We start from the raw sequence: 7658 nt of genomic DNA on the forward strand, positions 1-7658 counted from the left end.
ACTGTCTCCACATAGGAAATCCGCTGCACAGCCCTGATCCTCGACACTTTGATCTCCTTCACCGAAGGAAGTCCGGAGTAATGATCCCCACCACAGTTGCAACATTTTCCATTCACTTATTCTTCAAATCCATACTTATCCTGTCTACAAACATTTGACACGTGACCATATCCTTTACAATTCCCACAATGTCATGGTTTGGAGACTCATGTTCTCACCACATACCTCATAACCAAGCTTCACATATTCAGGTAGAGTCTCCTCAAACAACAATAATATCCACAGGCTTTTCTCCTTCCTCCCATTTACCATACGGATCAGGCGATTTGCACTGACCACTCCTGAGATCGTCATCTATATCCAACCAGCTATAACTCATTCGGCTGGCACCCTGCTCTGAAGATCAATACAGGTTACTTCTGACGTGGACAATTTCGTCACCTCCAGTGCATTCTTCTGTGCATTATTGGACTGGTCCTTGTCTTCTACTACAACGTTTGCTTGTTTTGTTCCATTCTATTTTCCATTCATTATCACACACTTCACTTGCCACACTTTAAGATTCAAGCACAGTCTGCATTTCCTCCCACGAGCACACCGCCATCGCCTTCTCCCAAATCCCCCTTTAAAATCACCAAATACCCTTCAACTAAGCCTAGACCTCTTCATCTGAAATGGTTGAGCGCTCTACGTAGCCTCATTTCCTGGAGGAAAAGACTAAGGATGGCGACGCAGAGCGAGAGATAAAGCACACACTTATCTCCCACATTGCCCCAACAAAAATATTTATTTCAAGTGTCCTGCAGTTCCGTTCTTCACCACACGATGCCCCTGTTGTCTTTCCTATTCCCTGAGAGTGGTTTGGCAGTGCTCTATCACAGGGATTTCCTGCCGCTTTCCGTTCCATCTGTGTGTTTAAAAATAGTTGGAGGAGAGAAAGTGATGATCCCAAACAAAGTAGGTACTTATTTTCCACCACAATTTGCAAATAAATTCATAAAAAATCCTACAATGTGATTTTCTGGATTTCACCTTTCATCTGTGGATGAATTGTCAGACTAGAGAACGTGATTTTGTGTGAATCAAAATCAAATCAAAGTTTATTTGTCACGTGCGCTGAATACAACAGGTGTAGCTTAGTGAAAGAAGTTGTTACAGGTCTGCAAGAGCCAGAAATCTTGCTTGTTTGTAGGTGACCAAATACTTTTTTTCCACCATAATTTGCAAATAAATTCATTAAAAATCCTACAATGTGATTTTCTGTATTTTCTTCCCTCATTTTGTCTGTCATAGTTGAAGTGTACCTATGATGAAAATTACAGGCCTCTCATCTTTTTAAGTGGGAGAACTTGCACAATTGGTGGCTGACTAAATACTTTTTGCCCCACTGTACATCACTCTCACATCCATGGTGATATATAATACACATGCTAGACTTGCACACTGACTCATAGACATTACATGCAGGAGCAGGAACCTCCCCCCACACACGCACAGTCACACACTCAAACCCACATTAATTGATTGTGGACTACAGGAAAAGGAGGACCGAGCTTTTGACTGGTTGCATCACTGCCTGGTACGGCAATTGCTCGGCCTCCGACCTCAAGGCACTAGAGAGGGTAGTGCGTACGGCCCAGTACATCACTGGGGCTAAGCTGCCTGCCATCCAGGACCTCTACACCAGAGGACCTCTACACCAGGCGGTGTCAGAGGAAGGCCCTAAAAATTGTCAAAGACCCCAGCCACCCCAGTCATAGAGTGTTCTCTCTACTACCGCATAGCAAGCGGTACCGGAGTGCCAAGTCTAGGACAAAAAGGCTTCTCAACAGTTTTTACCCCCAAGCCATAAGACTCCTGAACTGGTAATCAAATGGCTACCCAGACTATTTGCATTGTGTGTGTCCCCCAACTCCTCTTTTACGCTGCTGTTACTCTGTTTATCATATATGCATAGTCACTTTAACTATACATTCATGTACATACTACCTCAATTGGCCCGACCAACCAGTGCTCCCGCACATTGGCTAACCGGGCTAACTGCATTGTGTCCCACCACCCACCAACCCCTCTTTTACGCTACTGCTACTCTCTGTTCATCATATATGCATAGTCACTTTAACCATATCTACATGTACATACTACCTCACTCAGCCTGACTAACCGGTGTCTGTATGTAGCCTCTCTACTTTTATCGCCTCGCTACAGTATATAGCCTATATTTTTACTGTTTTATTTATTTACTTACCTATTGTTCACCTAATACCTTTTTTGCACTATTGGTTAGAGCATGTAAGTAAGCATTTCACTGTAAGGTTGTACCTGTTGTATTCGGCACACGTTGTAAATAAACTTTGATTTGATTTGATAATTAGGCTGCTCAGTCGAAATGTCAGATTGACAGAGCGGCACAAGGACATCAAGTACTGATATCATCGCTGTTGACTAATCTTAGTGCTTTCCTGTTGCCATAGTGACATAACTTGTAATTCTGTTACTGTAGCTTGCCTTCATGTAACAAGGTTTGTTTGACTTCAGAGACGCATCCACACACACTCAAAGTCCCTCACACACACATAACCCTGTGTCAATGTCTAGACTACAGAGATCCATCCAAACCCTCACAAATAGAACCCTGTATCAATGTCTGGACTACAGAGATCCATCCACACCCTCACAAATAGAACCCTGTATCAATGTCTGGACTACAGAGATCCATCCAAACCCTCACAAATAGAACCCTGTATCAATGTCTGGACTACAGAGATCCATCCAAACCCTCACAAATAGAACCCTGTATCAATGTCTGGACAATGTCCACACACATCATGATCATCACACACACAACCCTGTGTCATTGCCTGGGACAGAGGAAGTGTTCAACCTGATAAGTGATGATTTTGAATGCCTTATGGGTAGACCAATGGCTGTTCACCATTAAAATGTTTACTCTGTACATGCTGTGCCTTCAGAAATAATGAATTTTGTTGTTACAGCCTGAATTCAAAATTGATTAAAAAAACAAAAATCTCACCCATCTACACACAATACCCCAAATGACAAAGTGAAAACATGTTTTTAGAAATGTTGGCAAATTGATTGAAAATGAAATAGAGAAATAACTCATTTACATACAGTTGAAGTTTACACACACTTACAGTGGGGAGAACAAGTATTTGATACACTGCCGATTTTGCAGGTTTTCCTACTTACAAAGCATGTAGAGGTCTGTAGTTTTTATCATAGGTGCACTTCAACTGTGAGAGACGGAATCTAAAACAAAAATCCAGAAAATCACATTGTATGATTTTTAAGTAATGAATTGGCATTTTATTGCATGACATAAGTATTTGATCACCTACCAACCAGTAAGAATTCCGGCTCTCACAGACATGTTAGTTTTTCTTTAAAAATCCCTCCTGTTCTCTACTCATTACCTGTATTAACTGCACCTGTTTGAACTCGTTACCTGTATAAAAGACACCTGTCCACACACTCAATCAAACAGACTCCAACCTCTCCACAATGGCCAAGACCAGAGAGCCTTGTAAGGACATCAGGGATAAAATTGTAGACCTGCACAAGGCTGGGATGGGCTACAGGACAATAGGCAAGCAGTTTGGTGAGAAGGCAACAACTGTTTGCGCAATTATTAGAAAATGGAAGAAGTTCAAGTTGACGGTCAATCACCCTCAGTCTGGTGCTCCATGCAAGGTCTCACCTCGTGGGGCATCAATGATCATGAGGAAGGTGAGGGATCAGCCCAGAACTACACGGCAGGATGTGGTCAATGACCTGAAGAGAGCCGGGACCACAGTCTCAAAGAAAACCATTAGTAACACACTACGTCGTCATGGATAAAAATCCTGCAGCGCACGCGAGGTCCCCCTGCTCAAGCCAGCGCATGTAGGATAAAGGATATAGGATAAAGTAATCCTTCTCCCCCCCCCCCCCTTAAAAGACCTAGATGCACTATTGTAAAGTGGCTGTTCCACTGGATGTCATAAGGTGAAAGCACCAATTTGTAAGTCGCTCTGGATAAGAGCGTCTGCTAAATGACTTAAATGTAAATGTAAATGTAAATGTATGTCCAGGCCCGTCTGAAGTTTGCCAATGACCATCTGGATGATCCAGAGGAGGAATGGGAGAAGGTCATGTGGTCTGATGAGACAAAAATAGAGCTTTTTGGTCTAAACTCCACTCGCCGTGTTTGGAGGAAGAAGAAGGATGAGTACAACCCCAAGAACACCATCCCAGCCGTGAAGCATGGAGGTGGAAACATCATTCTTTGGGGATGCTTTTCTGCAAAGGGGACAGGACGACTGCACCGTATTGACGGGAGGATGGATGGGGCCATGTATCGCGAGATCTTGGCCAACAACCTCCTTCCCTCAGTAAGAGCATTGAAGATGGGTCGTGGCTGGGTCTTCCAGCATGACAACGACCCGAAACACACAGCCAGAGCAACTAAGGAGTGGCTCCGTAAGAAGCATCTCAAGGTCCTGGAGTGGCCTAGCCAGTGTCTAGACCTGAACCCAATAGAAAGTCTTTGGATGGAGCTGAAAGTCCGTATTGCCCAGCGACAGCCCCGAAACCTGAAGGATCTGGAGAAGGTCTGTATGGAGGAGTGGGCCAAAATCCCTGCTGCAGTGTGTGCAAACCTGGTCAAGAACTACAGGAAACGTATGATCTCTGTAATTGCAAACAAAGGTTTGTGTACCAAATATTAAGTTCTGCTTTTCTAATGTATCAAATACTTATGTCAAGCAATAAAATGAATTAAAATGAATTACTTAAAAATCATAGAATGTGATTTTCTGGATTTTTGTTTTAGATTCCGTCTGTCACAGTTGAAGTGTACCTATGATAGAAATTACAGACCTCTACATGCTTTGTAAGTAGGAAAACCTGCAAAATCGGCAGTGTATCAAATACTTGTTCTCCCCACTGTAGTTATATGCATATTTTCATATTCCATTCTTTACTTAAATTTGTGTGTATTAGGTAGTTGTTGTGAAATTGTTAGATTGCATGTTAGATATTGCTGCACTGTCGGAACTAGAAGCACAAGCATTTCGCTACACTTGTCTAAACCTTTTTTTGCTTTGTCATTATGGTGTATTGTGTGTAGATTGATGAGGGAAAAAAACAATTGAATCAATTTTAGAATAATGCTGTAACGTGGAAAAAGTCAAGGGGTCTGAATACTTTCTCAATGCACTGTAAAGTTAAATTATTGCCACATTTTTTTGCAGTTTTACTTTAGTGCCTTATTGCAAATAGGATGCATGTTTTGGAATATGTTTATTCTGTACAGGCTTCCTTCTTCTCACTCTGTCATTTAGTTTAGTATTGTGGAGTAACTACAATGTTGTTCCATACTCACTTTTCTCCTATCACAGCTATTAAACTCTGTCACTGTTTTAAAGTCACCATTGGCCTCATGGTGAAATCCCTGAGCGGTTTCCTTCCTCTCCGTCAACTGAGTTATGAAGGTTGCCTGTATCTTTGTAGTGACTGGGTGTATTGATACACCATCCAAAGTGTAGTTAATAACTTCACCATGTTCAAAGGGATATTCAATGTCAGCTTTTCTTTACCCATCTACCAATAGGTGCCCTTCTTTGAAGTCATTGGAAAACCTCCCTGGTCTTTGAATCTGTGTTTGAAATTCACTGCTGGACTGAGGGGCCTTACAGATCATTGTATGTGTGGGGTACAGAGTTGAGGTAGTCATTCAAAAATCATGTTAAACACTATTTTCGATGTGACTTGTTAAGCGCATTTTACTCCTGAACTTATTGACACTTGCCATAACAAAGGGGTTGAATACCTATTGACTCAAGACATTTCAGCTTTTCATTTTTAATTGATTAATAAACATAATTCCACTTTTACGTTATGGGGTATTGTGTATAGGCCAGTAACACATTGTCAGTTTAATCAATATAAATGCAAGCTGTAGCGCAAACATTTTTGGAAAAAGTCAAGGGGTGTGAATACTTTCTGAAGGCACTGTATAATTAAAGCATTAAGGCCCTAGGGAGTGTGGTATTTGGCCAATATACAACGACTAAGGGCTGTTCTTATGAACGACGGAACGCGGAGTGCCTGGATACAGCCCATAGCTGTATACCACAAACCCCCAAGGTACCTTATTGCTGTTATAAACTGGTTACCAACATTATTGGAGCAGTAAAAAGGAATGGTTTGTCGTCTGATATACCATGGCTGTCAGCCAATCAGCATTCATGGCTCGAATCACTCAGTTTATAATCTTTTTTATATACAGTAAGAACTTTCACTGTATTGTTTTTACATTACTCTTCGTCTGATCTTTATTTATGGCTGTGATCTGATTGGTTGTCTTTCCTTTCCGTCAAGGCGTTGAAGTAGCGCTTCATCAAGGCGTATGGCACCGGGCTTTAATCTACAGAGGGCAGAGTTTCACCTCTCACCTGAGCCAATCACAGATTACAAGGTATCTCGCCGGACCACAATGCACCTGGAGGAAGAGGAGGTGTGGACCTTTGAGGTGAGAAGGGTCCAGTGGTTATGCAGGGAAGGAGATGAGAGCAGGAAGAGTAAAAGAAAGTTCAAGAGTATCCAACCATCTCCTGATCTTTTCTGTGAATCCAACCATCTCCTGCTCTTTTCTGTGAATCCAACCATCTCCTGATCTTTTCTGTGAATCCATCCATCTCCTGCTCTTTTCTGTGAATCAAACCATCTCCTGCTCTTTTCTGTGAATCCAACCATCTCATGCTCTTTTCTGTGAATCCAACCATCTCCTGCTCTTTTCTGTGAATCCAACCATCTCCTGCTCTTTTCTGTGAATCCAACCATCTCCTGCTCTTTTCTGTGAATCCAACCATCTCCTGCTCTTTTCTGTGAATCCAACCATCTCCTGCTCTTTTCTGTGAATCCATCCATCTCCTGCTCTTTTCTGTGAATCCAACCATCTCCTGCTCTTTTCTGTGAATCCAACCATCTCCTGCTCTTTTCTGTGAATCCAACCATCTCCTGCTCTTTTCTGTGAATCCATCCATCTCCTGCTCTTTTCTGTGAATCTAACCATCTCCTGCTCTTTTCTGTGAATCCATCCATCTCCTGCTCTTTTCTGTGAATCCAACCATCTCCTGCTCTTTTCTGTGAATCCAACCATCTCCTGCTCTTTTCTGTGAATCCAACCATCTCCTGCTCTTTTCTGTGAATCCAACCATCTCCTGCTCTTTTCTGTGAATCAAACCATCTCCTGCTCTTTTCTGTGAATCCAACCATCTCATGCTCTTTTCTGTGAATCCAACCATCTCCTGCTCTTTTCTGTGAATCCAACCATCTCCTGCTCTTTTCTGTGAATCCAACCATCTCCTGCTCTTTTCTGTGAATCCAACCATCTCCTGCTCTTTTCTGTGAATCCAACCATCTCCTGCTCTTTTCTGTGAATCCATCCATCTCCTGCTCTTTTCTGTGAATCCAACCATCTCCTGCTCTTTTCTGTGTATCGAACACACTATCTATCAGAGATTGTTGTCAAATAGACAGTCTCCTGGTCTCATCAGCTCCCTATTTAGTTCAGTTCTTTCTGTTTGTATGGTTGTGAGATATTGTTTGTTTTTGACTGCCTACCTGTGTTTGACCATTGCCTGCGACCACGA

The sequence above is a fragment of the Oncorhynchus nerka genome, linkage group LG11, assembly GCF_034236695.1.
Source record: "Oncorhynchus nerka isolate Pitt River linkage group LG11, Oner_Uvic_2.0, whole genome shotgun sequence".
Taxonomy (NCBI): domain Eukaryota; kingdom Metazoa; phylum Chordata; class Actinopteri; order Salmoniformes; family Salmonidae; genus Oncorhynchus; species Oncorhynchus nerka.